This window comes from Hydractinia symbiolongicarpus, chromosome 10 (genome assembly GCF_029227915.1).
Source record: "Hydractinia symbiolongicarpus strain clone_291-10 chromosome 10, HSymV2.1, whole genome shotgun sequence".
NCBI lineage: Eukaryota > Metazoa > Cnidaria > Hydrozoa > Anthoathecata > Hydractiniidae > Hydractinia > Hydractinia symbiolongicarpus.
The window spans coordinates 10,360,370-10,375,414 of record NC_079884.1 but is presented as its reverse complement, the minus strand read 5'-3'; positions in this window follow the sequence as shown (position 1 = coordinate 10,375,414).

Genomic DNA, 15,045 nt, shown 5'->3' with positions numbered 1-15,045 from the left:
AATTATCTTTCCATGCCACCCTCCAAGGAATGTAGTTTTTCATTTGATTTTTAGCAAGTGATGTTTGAATATTGGCTGGTAGATTTTTAACATATTCAACAAAACCAAGTGAGTGAAGTTTGGCCTCTGATTTTATAATTGATTCTTTATCTGCTTGATTTTTCTCCAATCGTTTCAGTTGTTGGAAGTATACGTTCAGAGCTTTGTGTCGATTCGGACTTAAATTGATACTTGGGTCTCGCATGAATGGAAGGTTAGCGATCGTAATGCAGTTCTTGATATCAACATGCACAGATTTATTAATAACCTCTTGTTCTATTTCCTCCTTGATTGACAACGATTCATTTTGGTCATGGTTTTTGCAAGTTGAACACGTACGACATTTGATGCATCTGTAATTTATTTCGCTCCCTGCAGCTTCCACTTGATTAAAAGATTTGATGTTTTTTGATACAAACGTGTGGTGATTATTCTCAAAGTCAAAGTTATTAACGTCATTTACTGAAATGTCAAATAAATCATTTTTATATCCTAACAGGGAAACATCTGGGTTTACTTGATACCCGTTCTTAAAAAGACAATGTTGATTTGATAGAAAGGATTTGCAATAAGATAAATGGTGATACCTTTCAATTTGGGTGAATACTTCATGCGCCCCTCCAATCACACCATAACTACCATCAGTATTTTTAAAATGTGATTTATAAATTGTTAACCCGGATGGCATCTGGTATACTGCTTCAGGAAAGTATCGTAGGTATTTCACTCCCAGCATGAAGTCTGTTTCTCCACCGACGAATGGTAACAAAGAAGGTAAGTTTCTTACATCATTTCCTGATTGATGGTATGATTCTTTAATATCAGACTCTACTCTTCCACCAAGTGGGTATTTTGGGAACGTTGCTGTTACTTGTTCCATGCATAATCCTGACATCACAGCATCTCCTCCATTAGCAAGTGGCAGTCTGACACTATATATTCCATGAGGTGTTTTTGTCGTGATACCTCCGACTCCACCAAGGGTTATCGGTCCAGTACACTCTTGAACTGCACGTTGCCCAAGCTTATGAACAGCATTGAGTCTGCTTATAAAATCACCACATCCTGTATCGTAGAACATCGAGTATTGGTGATTATCAATCTCGATTGTTTGTAGCATATAGATTGCTTTATTGTCTTCCTTTTCGTTGATTAACGTTGATTTATAGCTAGAGCTTTTGGTTGCTTCAACATGGTGTGACAATTTGATATCCTTTGCATAAGAAGGTAATTCAACTTGATATCGTCTCAAAATACATCTGGTTTTGTAGATGTCGAGTACGTCTTGATTTTCTTCGTTGTCCTTGTGTTCTTCACACACAAGAATATGTTTCTTTCTTGGGTACTTATCATGTGAAGGATGCTTACAAATAAAGTCCCTTTGACAATGACCTTCTTTGTGTTTGCCTCTATTCATTGTTGCACCTGGAAAAAGACACTGAAAACAGAGGCCTTTAGATCTCAGCACTGAAAATCGTTCAGCTGGTGACATATTGACAAAGCGTTCACAAACAAAATACTGTATAATTTTTGTGCCTCCGGGACCATTGGTCATCACATGATCAGGTTGATTACAGATAAAACAAGAATTTGGTACCTCATTAAAATCGGTGAGATCTTGATCATTCTTTCCAGTATAATGCGACTGTCGGTTACCATATTTTGATGGAACTTTTCTTGGTTCTAGTGTGGTATTTTGAAGTAGGGCTTTCTGTTGATAAACTTTGATTTCTTTTTCCAAGAATGTGATGAGTTTATGCCACTTACTTTCTCCTACTGAATCATCATCACAACTAGCAGCCAACCACCTTGTCACTCTGTTATCACCGATCAATTTATAGATCCTTTCCAGACCATCACCATAGAATAACTCATTTTCAATTCTGTGACACTTCGCTAAGTGTATCAGATCCTTCATGATGTTGACAATGTGGCTAAGTCCTTCAACCACCTTTTCTGGATCCTTGTGCTTCAGTTCAGTTTTATTCAACTCTGCCAATTTCTTTGATAATAGCGTTTTCTGATCTCCATATGCATCTTTAAGTCTCCTCCAGATCTCATTGATATTACTTACATTTCTCACCAGTGTCAACGCTGGGTGTTCTAAAAAATTATTCTTCAGAAGATCTGGTAGAACAGCATTAGGTGTGGATCTTAGGTACAATTTTTCGAAGTCAGTTTGAAATGTATATATATCACAAACACTGCCATAACCTTTAAATATAGGTAATTTTATATTCAAAGTTGATGAGTTAAACTTCTCCACTTGTGAAAGTTCCCTATCCTGATATTCCTGATCAAGGGTTTTGATGTAACAGTTTTTGAGATCAACAAGTTTGTCATACCTTTTATTTAGATCATCTAAATTACCTTCATCCTTCCCTTTCGCGGTTTCGATCATTTCTTTAAAGGATTTTCTTAATGTTTCCATCTGGCTTAACTGCTCCGGCAAATCCTCTTTTCTCTTTTTGATTTCCTTATCATCCAAGGTGGACAGGGATGATGTGAAAGATTCCTGTAAATACGAAATTAACTGAATGATTTCATTGACAAGGAATTTCATTTTTCTTTCTGATGATTCTATGTCGCCAAGATTTTGTCTTTCTCGTAATCTCTGTCGACGCTCTCTCTTCATCATAACGAAACTCTTCATGCTTTCGATTTTGAGAGTATATGATTTACCATACGTTCCTTCGTAAAGTTCCTTTAAGTTTGCTGATAGCTCCCTGTGTTTTCGCCTATACTGGGTGCGTAAATTTTCCATTTGCTTGATATTCGAATCTATATCTTCAATTGATTTGCCATAATATCCTGACTGGTTTTCATCCACAAAATCGTCAATGTCATCAGCTAGTATTGATTCATCGATTGATAGTTGAATAACTGGGTCTGAGTTTTTGCTGATACTAGTGTCTTCGGATGCCATTACTACAATTTTTCCATCTACTGGAGTATCTTGAACTTGAGAAGAAATTTGATTTATAGCTCCAGTAGCATGTAATGATTTGTAGTCAATACGAACTTTATCGGCGATCCTTTCACTACGCCTCATTAACAAACAATCGCCTGCTGTTTGAATGTAGGGTTAACCAAAAAAAAGACAAGTTTCGCTCACACTCTTGATGCTTGTAACGACGTGTTCAAACTACAATATATAAGAAAAATGTATCTAGTGAATATTCAAAAAAATGACTAAGGAAATATAACAAATATAATAAACTATATAATGCTTACCAGCTTGCCAAGTGTGAGAGCTTTGAAAAATAAACTTGATTAGAATTTAAATAGACTTGCTGAAAAAAAATTGAATTTGTGAAAGATTATTTAAACTTTTCTTGACATTGAAAAAGATGTGATCACCTCAGTGACTTCAAGTGAACAAGTGAACTGAAAAATCTGCTTTTAAATAAATAAATATAAATTCCCTATAGGGTATACTTTACAATTAAATTTTATAACATTGCACAAATTGACATTTAATTAACACAAGGACACAAACAGGTGATTAAATGTTTACACTAAATACACTTGGGTAACTACACTTGACAACACAATAGTTAAATAAATTACAGAACAAACATGGCAGACAAAACATAAAGACAAATTTTAACATAGAGCTGACTCAACAAATAGTGCCTACCAGATCTTGTGAGAGAACAGAAATAAAGAGCTCATTAAATGATTTTCAAGTTTCTAAATGACTTATGTTTACAAGTTTTTAAGTACTAAAATGTCATGTTTCAATTAGTATAACATGAATGATATAAAAAGAAGTTTAAAAGATATATTTAAAAGTAACTTACAAGGTAATTTCTAATAATTTATTGCTTTGTCTCAGCAGTGTAACCTACCACTAATAATAAACTGCTACATGCTTGTGCCTTAATTTAGAATCAATGACCAAATTTGGACATGCTTTTAATTTAATGCATGTGTTAAACATGTAAAGTTTTTTTCTTTTCCCAGACAGATGTTTTCTTATATTATGAAAAGAATACTTCTTTAAAGTACACATTCTTTTGTAAAGTGTATAGAAATGTAAATAAAACAAATAAATTAAAATGTAACTGTAGTGTCGAAGACTGCATATATATAGACTGTTCTATATTTGTATATATAAGGCACAGAGTGAAGTGTATATAGCCTTTGTATCTATATTATAATGCCAGTATACGTCTGTCCGTCCGTCTGTCTGTCACGCAAAATGGTAGCTTAGCTGCGACGGGCGAACCCGTGGATTTTCCATGGGCTAATGACTAGTTTAACTATATTACGAGACACATGTGTTATTTCTTGTCCTGCTGGTTTCTCTCATTTGGCGACGAGGATTGGATTTTATAAAAAGAAAATTTACCACAACATTTCAGAAACATTGTCAGATAAGTACAGATACGTTTTCAACTTTGTATATACTTGAATTCTTGTACTGTTTGGAAGGAAACTGTTACGCTCAAGCTGCGTCCCTCGCCATGAGTCGCCTCCACCATTTTTTATTTAATTTGTGCTACGGCTACGACTTTGGCAAACAAATATGGCGCATGCCTTAGCGAATCTTCGCTCGTGTGTGCAAGAATTTCAACTACAAGATCCAAAAGAAACTACTTCAAACATACAAAATTTGGAATATTGTTTTATTTTTGAAGGACTAGATACAGTACCAACAGAAGATTGGCTGTCTCACCAGAAGTTAAAAAAAAGCAGCGCTCTAAGCCTTGAGCGGCTATCAGTTGCGGGAGCCTTACAACACCCTCAAAGATACAGGAACGACATACACTAAGGCAAAGAGGAAGATCGAAGAGCATTTCAAAGGTTCAAAGAATCTCACTGCAGAAAGATACAAATTTTTCTGCATGAGACCACTATCAACTCAAGAAACTCATGATCAATGGGTTACTCGTTTAAAGACTAAAGCTAGAGACTGTGAGTTTGATCAAATGAACATGAAGGAAGCAATTAAGTTGGTGGTTACTCTACAGTACAGTCCAGATGTAAGCGTACGCGTACGCTCAACTTGCAAAAATAATTGCTTTCATTAAAAAAAACAATAGGATAGCAAGTTCCTTTCAAATTGCGCGAAAATAATTGCTTCGTATTAAAAGCAAAAGCATAGCAAGAAACATTGTTTAAAAACAATACTCTGCGCGAGAATAAATTAAACGCGAAGGTCATTGAATTTTAATTTTTTTTAACAACAAAACTAATTATAGTAACGCGATTTTAATCTGATGTATTTAAAAAACACAAGCTCTTACTTTCAAAATGCGATCTAAAAAAACAATTCTATTGCCGTTTTTCGTTTTAAAACTTTTAAAATGCGATCTAAAAAAACATTTCTATTAAAATTAAAGTTTCAATCTTTGTTAAAATATAATAATTTCTATTGCTTAAAAGCTTTATTTAACCCGCGCAACCAACAATGCCTTCTCGCTAGTTTATTTAGTTTCCACACAAAACATTTGTTTAATAAAAATATTAAACACTGGCTCTTCGTGTCGCATTGATAGAGTTGATAACATTTGCAATTATGCTATTGGGAATAGTTATGTTAACACTATTTAACAAAAGTTACGCGCAGTTATAATAACTATTTTTTCTTCAATAATCTTTTGTTTATTACGCGCAAGTTAATGACTTACAAGACTCACAAGATAATTAATAAGACGCGTACGCTTACATCTGGACTGTACTGTACACACACCGATTCTTAAATTGCAAACAGCTGTCATACAAGATGATATGACTTTCGACCAAATGATGAAACTGGCACAATCTACATGAAGGCAAACACGATGGAACCTCATAACACTCAATCAGCGGAGAATATTGACCTTAACAAATTGACACATTATGCTGATCAGCAAGGTATGCAGCTGGCACCAAAGAAGCCAGCCAACAAATCAACAAAAATGGTTTAGTTGTGTCGTTATTGGGGAGAAACGACATCACACAAAGGAAGTTGCAAAGCAAGAGGTGCCACATGTAATAACTGTGGCAAGAAAAATCATTTTTCAAGAGTTTGTGAAAGCAAGAAAGTCAACTTGCTTATTGCACAGCCAGGACCACAAGGAAGGTCATTTTACGAATATTGGGCAACAGATGGTCTTGCTTCTATCCTGTCCAGAGAGATCCTCAAGACAACATCTTCAAGCCCATCTGTTATGACAGTAGAGCTGCTACACCTACCGAAAGGAAGTACTCACAACTAGAGATTGAAAGCCTTGCTCTCGTTTTTGGAACAAGAAAGAACCACATATATCTGTTTGGGCTTCCCCAATATACTGCCAGTACAGATCATCAACTTTTACTAGCCTTGTATAAGCAAACGAAGCAGGACATGCCAGCACGTATTCTGAGGCATAAACTAAAACTACAAGGCTACAATTTCCAGTTAATACACGAACCTGGTTCAGTTAACACATCTGATTATCTTTCTCACCATCCACAGCACAAGCAGGCTCCCTCCCAACAAGAAAGTGTATTTCCTTTATACTTAGTCACCAATGCTGTCATGAGAAGTGATTCAGCTATTACCACTGATATGATTGTGCAGGCAACGTTGGAAGATCCAACACTTCAATCTCTTGCCATTGCTGTACGAGAAGGATACATTGACAAGAGGTAAAAAGAGCTACAACCCTACAAAGCTATCTTCAAAGAAATCAGTGTGGACAATTCAGATATTATATTGCGAGGAGACAGGATCATTACACCGTCACAGCTACAACAGAAAACTGTACAACTAGCGCATAAAGGCCATCAAGGCATAGTGAAATGCAAACAACTCATCAAAAGCACTATGTGGTTTCCAGGAATAGATGCTATGGTGGAGGCATCTGTAGCATTTTGCAACCTGTGTCAAGCTGCAACGGATACGAAGCAACAAGAACCAATGAAAGCCTCTTCACTACCAGAACAACCCTGGATTAAACTTGACACTTACCTATTTGGGCCAGTTGAGGATGGTAATGAGTACATACTAGTTGTACAAGACATGTATTCTCTGTACCCTGTTGTAGAGGTCGTTCACGCCACATCTGCACAATCAATACTGCCAGCCATGGATCACATTTTTTCCCTTTTTGGAATTCCGGAATATCTAGGGTCAGATAACGTATAGTAAATACTGTAAACTGTCTGTAAATACCCTTGGCACCATGGACGAATGGCATGGTAGAGAACTTCATGCACAATCTCAAGAAGCTCCTGCAAAAGTCTTTGCAGGAACACCTGAACTGGAGACATGAATTACAGCGCTTACTGCAGGCATACCGGGGCACTCCACATACAGTGATGGGTCGCAGTCCAGCAGAGGTTTTATTCAATTGCAGACAATACAGAACCCGTTGCCTGCTGCACGCCACGCTGAAAGGCAAAAGTTCCACACTGAAATAACAGCCAAGCAGGAGGCAAACAAACTTCGATGAAAAATATGCAGACTGAAAAGCATATGTTGCAGAAAGTGAGCTACAAGTGGGTGATTGGGTTATGTATCGCCAAAAGCAACAAAAGAAGAGCGATACGCCCTACTGTTGAACCCCACATTGCAATATTAAAAAGGTTGGTGGCAGAGGCACTGCAGAGTGGGATGGAAATGTCATCACACGGCATAGCACTTTCTTTAAGAAAATTTCCAATCACCCAGGGAAAGAAAGGAGTCAGAAACTATTCACGAAATCAACATCTGTAGCAGACTGCGATATACCACCGTTAACCTGTGAAAGAGAAGCGGACAAAGATGCAGTAAGCAGTGAAGATGAAAGTATGCAAACCATGGAGTATGAAGTAGAGGAAGATTGGCATAATCTCAATCAAGAAATTGTGATGGAACAAGTTAGAAGATCTACATGTGAAAGAACGAAGCCGTCTAAGCGGACAAAATACAAAGTAGATCTCCCAGAGTCTTTAAAATAAAAAGGGGAATAATGTAGTGTTGGAGACTGCATATATACAGACTGTTCTATATTTATAAGGCCCAGAGTGAAGTGTATATAGCCTTTTTGTATCCTGCTGGTATCTCTCAGTAACATTCTCAAGAAATGTATAGAAAAAGTAAATAAAGAAAATGAATAAAAACATCACAATCTCACAATGTGTATAAAAAGTATATAAAGAAATAAATTAAAACATGTTCAACAACCTCCAAAGGAGAGTGTATTCCTACAGCTCTTAACTAACAAAAAAAAAAAGAAAAGTGATATACATTAGAAACAAAAATTTCCAAACAAAAAAACTTTCAGATTTTTCTTGTCTAAAAATTTTTCTGTCCAAAATTTGTATATGCTGAAAATTTTGTTTTTTCTACTTTTTTTAAAAAAGGACTAGTGCATATCGAAATTATATATAGGGTAATCTGCATAGTGTAAACTGCAACTTATTATTTTCGTTATTTTTACTTTTGGCTGAGGCTCTATCTATAACGTTGGATGCTAAGTCCCTGTTTTAGATCTTGAATGACACTTTAAATGCTTTTAGCCTTTTTTGTGTCATTTATGTAATCCTTTGAAACTTTGAAATTTGGTTAAAATTCTTTCAAAAGACTTACCTGACATTTTTTGACTTTATAAATCTTGTTTAAATATTTTTCCGCTAAAATAAAAAATTGTGACCGAAAGTTTTTCCACCAAAATTTTTTCGCCATTTTTAAAACATTTTTCGCCGTAAATTTTAGTTCTTAATGTATTCTTACTGGGTTTAATCTACGGAGAAGAGCGTTTTCTTTAACACAAATAGCATCATATATAAATAGAAATAGATTGAACAAGGTGAAACAAAAGCAAAATACATATTACGAGGCCAGAGAAGTTGACATTAACATGCCAAGAAGAGTTTATTCAGGCTTAATGTGATTTCTTATACGACGTTAAATGATTACAGTAAATATTTTTTTATGGATTAAATAAGAAAACCTTTTTTCAACCACCTTTCAATAATTTTGCTACACCCAAACTGGTATACCGGTGTCTAAAACACTCTGGATACGCCACTGTACTGTACAACATAACACTTCTTATACAACCTACCTTTTACCTCAAGTTACAAGACTCTGTTAGTCAACAAAGGAAATAACTCTCTGAACTTTTTCCGAGCAGAACTTACCGTGCAAGTATTTCTTCCAACACCCTCTAACATATCACTTAAATAACAGAAGTTCTCAACTTTCTTTAATGAGCCACTGTTGTACATCATTTAAGCTAGAAAAGAGGTTGTTGTCTACTCACATTTGCGACACTTACATACATCTGAATATCAGCTGTTAACGGTAATTACACTGCACTTCTCTATGTATATACCTAATGCTTGCAAGTTGGACAATAATTTAAGTTGCTACCAACCCCATTTCCTGCAAGCTCCACAAGGTCACTTTCCAATTTCAAGTCCACACTTGGCTTGAACTACTCATAACTTTAGACTTTGCTGCATTCACTCTCAGACCTTTCTTTTCTAGTCCTTTCTTCCCCTTTTTAAATTTTTCAACTAATTCTTCCATTGCTTCCACTATGGGAACTAAATCATCTGAATACACCCTTACTTAACTCCATTGACATGCTTCTAAGACTAAAACAAACAAAGGACTAAGTATACAAAACCCTGATGTACCCCAACATTTATGCTAGTTCTATCACTAAGTAAACGACCTGGACTTGCTTTAAAATTAGTAAGTACTTTTTTAAATCTCTTCAGTAATTTGTTCTTAATTTTGTTTGATTGCTTCTTATTATTATTTGTTGCATTGATGTGTGGACTTGTGGTATTACTATAAGAAATAGTCTAGTATCTTCAGTATTGATCTGATGACTACTGTGGCCCCTATCTGCCAACAATAAAAGACCTGAAGGGAACCATACAGAGTTTTTGCACGAAATATTTAAATCGATTGTCAACTCTGAAAAAAGATCACTTAGTCCATGCTACCTGGGCAAATTGTACACTTAGAAAATGCTATCTGTACAAATTGATCACTTAGCGAAAACTGTGTATACAAATTGACAAATTGCACACTTAGCAAAATGCTATCCGTACAAATTGATCACTTAGCAAAAACTGTCTATACAAATTGCACACTTAGAAAATGCTATCTGTACAAATTGATCACTTAGCGAAAACTGATTATACAAATTGCACACTTAGAAAATGCTATCTATACAAATTGCACACTTAGCAAATTGCTATCCGTACAAATTGATCACTTAGCAAAAACTGTCTATACAAATTGCACACTTAGAAAATGCTATCTGTACAAATTGATCACTCAGCGAAAACTGTCTATACAAATTGCACACTTAGAAAATGCTATCTGTACAAATTGATCACTTAGCGAAAACTGTCTATACAAATTGCATACTTAGAAAATGCTATCTATACAAATTGCACACTTAGAAAATGCTATCTACGCAAATTGCACACTTAGCGAAATGCTATCTGTACAAATTGATCACTTAGCGAAATGCTATCTGTACAAATTGATCACTTAGCGAAAACTGTCTATACAAATTGATTGTTAAATGATTCTTACCTTGATGAGGTAACTTGAAGGCTTCACCAGTCTCTAATACTATTGTATTGGTTACTGAAAGATAACAACAGGATTAACACAAATCGCAATATCAACATTGCCACCAGTAACACAATTTTAAAGCCAACACAAGTAGAATATCAAATTGCATGCTGCAACTGTTTGTCATAGTCAACATGACAAACAAATTAAAATCATCAAAAAAAACACAACGGTAATCACTACAATCAATTATTGTAGAGATATTTTGGATGTCTCCAAAACCTCAAGCAACTTGTTTGGAGACGCTCCATGTTTTGTCAAGCAGTCGGCTAATTGGTGTTTTCCTTCAACCCACTTGACAGTAATCTCATCTTGTTCCACCATCTGCCTCAATCTGGCTATATCAACTCGCAATCTCAAATCCTTTGTGACATTTGTCGTTTTCAAGGTTTCAAATAATGACTTGTTGTCGATAATACAAGTGATCTTTGGAACCTTCGTCAACTTGCAGATTTGCTGTATGACATTGGCCAAATAAAAACTAGCATCAGCTCCTTCACTCAGAGCAAGTGTTTCCGAAGCAATTGGGCTTTTGGTTACCCTTTGTAGTTTTTTTGATTGCCAGCAGATTGGTATAACTTCGCTCAGGTGTTTCACAAATATGATGAATGCACCTTGTGATGATCCACACTTCAAACTGGCATGAGTTGCATCTGTGTAGCAAATAATTTCACAATTTTTCATATTTGCAATTTTGGCAATGGTTATTGCAACATGCTTGCTCTTAATTTTTCGAATAATCTTGTTGGCATCTTTCAAATTTTGAACTGTAGGTTCCTTGCCATAATTAGACGTTTGGCAACTATCATAAGCCACATCAGGGCGGGTTTGTCCGGCCACCCAAGCAATTTGCCCACTCAACGATCTCAGCATGGTCTTTTCCTTGCTAGTCAATTTTCGTTCATTGTTAACATCATTTTCAATATTAACAGTTATCAAAGACTCTATATAGCTCACTTGATTAATCTTAATTTTGCTTTTAAATTGATCCACATCTAATCCTAGATACTTGAAGGTTGAGCTTGATTGCGTACTGATTTTGAACGTTTCGAAAAGTTTAGCAATAACTTCTTTGTGGAAAGCTGGACTACCACCATACACAAAGTCATCAACATGGCAAACAAGAATTCCAGTGATTTGCTTGACTCTATACCAGTAAAACACAGCAGGGTCGTAGGTACACATTTCACCACCAAGTTTCAACATTTCACTTCTCACTCGTTTGTACCATGCTCTAGAAGCATTGTTTAACCCATACAAACATCTCTTTAGTTTCCACACTGTTCCCAATGACAATGTGTCTTTTGGTGGTTGTAGAAACAGTTCTCTTTCAATAGCATCTCCCTGAAGAAAAGCTGCAGTGATATCAAGTGAATTGATCTGCCAATCATTGCTAACTATGATAGCCATAGCAAGTCGAAGACTTTGTTTGCCACAAGTTGGAGAATCTGTTCTCAACGATTGTGAATTTTCTTCAAAGCCTCTAGCCACCAATCTAGCTTTCACAACCCTTTTTTCACCTTTGAACTTCTCAGTTATGACCCATTTGCTTGATACAGTTGTTTGACCAGTGTCTGGAACTTCTTCCAAGACATCATTTTCTTTTAAATTCTGCAATTCTCTCTCCTTCGCATCAACTACTTCCTGTGAAAACATATTGACATCACACATATAGACAGGGAATACCGGATTTTCCAGCTCGACCCATTTGGACACATCATTCCAATTGATGCTTTTTGGCTTTCTATCACCATCATTAGACACATTAACCCAATTTTTATAAGTGCCACTTCTTTTGGGTTGTGCTGAGAGAACTCTTGCACGATACCATCTTCCATTTAGATTGTATTTGATGTATGATTTTGCTTTTGGTTTCGATTCAACTTTCTTGGATTCTGTAGATGGTCTTCTGAAAATGTCACTTGTACAACCACTACCTTCGTCTTCTTCAGTTTCATTATTTTTATGAGTATCCCTGTTTTCCTCAACTTCATTTTCACTTGTGCCAGAATCTTCTTGGTCATTTTCGTCTACATTTCTAGCTTGTTCTTGATGATATTGCTCTACATCTTCAGAATCATCATAAACATCTATCACATTCTTATCAGCTGTGTTATCATCATCATCATCATCATTATCATAATCATCACCACCATCATCATCATCATCATCATCATCATTATCACAATCATTGACGCTATCGTTCATATCACACAACTTATTCAAATGGCTTTCCTTCCTCTTGACATGATCTGACTTGAATTCACTAACTTTACAATTTTGGCTATGTTTCATCAACTGACAGGGATGCACTCGGTAAAAGTTACCACCATGTCTGACAAGCACCATTTGACCATCTTGTCCCAAAACCACACCTGGACCTTTCCAACCCTTGGTGTTTTTGCGCTTGTAGAAGACTTTTTCTCCATTCAAATACGTCTCATCAGAATATGTTCTAACATTATGTCTCAGCGCTCTTTTAATTCTCTCACTGGATTCTGCTTTAATGAAATTCTCCCTTGCCTTATGCAGAGCAGATAGATTTTTTCTCACTATTTCACTTGACGTAGTTGGCTCCAATGCTGGTAAATGATCTGTCAGAATAGTGGGTGTGTTCACATTATGGCCAAATACCAATTGGTTTGGGCTGTAGCCACCATGATTCTGTAAAGAATTCTTTGCGCTGAGGGCCCATGCTAGTGCTACGTCTGGTTCACACTTCGTATCTTCAATTGTCTTGAACATGGTCTCTGCCAGAATTTTATTATGTCTTTCCACAATACCATTGCTGAAAGGAGATTCGCCTGCTGTTGTTTTTGTCTCAATATTGAGCTTTTCATTCATTTCTTGTAAAACCTCATTCGAGAATTCACCACCATTGTCAGTCAAGATTGTACTTAGTGATCCAAAGTATGCAATCCAAAATCTAAACACTCTACTGACAATGACATCTTTATGTTTCGATTTGATAAGACATCCAGCAGAGTAACGAGTTGCAGCATCAATGATATGTAAGATGTGTTGTTTATTATGTTCATAAACCTTTAAATCCATACATATTACTTGATTAAAAGTGTTTGCCAGAGGTATACCCACAACTGGTCTACTGTATGGCCTTTTATATTTGTGACATATTTCACAATCATTGCAACATTCTTCGATGCATGACAAAAATTCCTTGTCATACAAATTACTATCCTTTACAAGTTTGAGTAGCTTATCTTTGCCAGCATGAGCGAATTGGCGGTGCAGTTTCATAGCTTTCTTCATTTTCTCTGTCTTACTAATATTTTTCAAATTTTCTCCATGTAGAATGATTTTTGTTCCTTTTTGAGCATCAAGATCACAATGTGTTAGTGGAAGACAATAGTGTCCTGTTGTGGTACATATTAAGTTAATTCTTTCCTTCCCAATAAGGGCCAAGTCACTGGTAAAATCTAACTTCATACTGAGAGACTTCATGGTACTACGACTAATCAGTAGTGGTATTTCAATCTCTACTATGTCAACAGACAATTTATACTTGTTGCCACCTAGAATAACTGGTATTATTAGATTTCTTGTAGCTTTCACTTCCTTTCCATCACCAAATCTATATATAGAATCAGTACTATTTGAAACTACAGCATTTTTATCTGATTCAGAGAGAGTCCCAAGATATTCATCCATCCATTTCTCCCCAGCCACTGTCTTTGTACAGCCAGAATCCAAGACACCTCTACCAAAGGATTCTCCAACAAGACAATATTGCCTTTGGTCTGGAGAGGCTGCAAAAAGGGTGATATGGATCTCATTTACATCTTGTTTCTTTTCTGTAGGTCTATTGTTCCGTGATCTGAAACCTCTTTGCTCTTGATTTCTATGAGGACATTTATTAGCAAAATGTCTTGTTGAATCACATTCATGGCACCTCATGAGTTTCCCATCCTTATCAACAGGATTCATTCTTGAACGTGTATTCCTTGACAAGCTGTCCTTGGTATCAGCATGAAGATTTCCATATAAGCATTCTTGTTTCACAGGAAGAGCTCCCAAATGTGCAGCGTCTTCTGCTGTGTTCAGTTCTCCAAATATCTTCATGATTGTGTCCTTCATATTCTTATACTTGAGTTCTGCACAAGTTGTACGAGCCAGTTTTTCATTTTCTTCAGACATATTCGCAGCTGTGAGAAGAAAATATGCCCTGACAGCTTCAGGCAATGCCATATCATATTTGGATATCTTATTGTAAAGCTTCTCAAACTGCACAATAAAATCAGGAAATTTGTCTCCACTATTCCTCTTATAGTCATAAAACTCTTTAAAAGCAATAAATGCTCTTGTGCTTTCATCTTTCAAATATATTGAATCTAGCTTAGATATAATCTTGTCCAAACCATCATCTGATCCCACTTCTGCAGGTGTCAGGTCGCGTACTGCCTCCCGTGCCCGACCAGTCAGTGACAGGTATA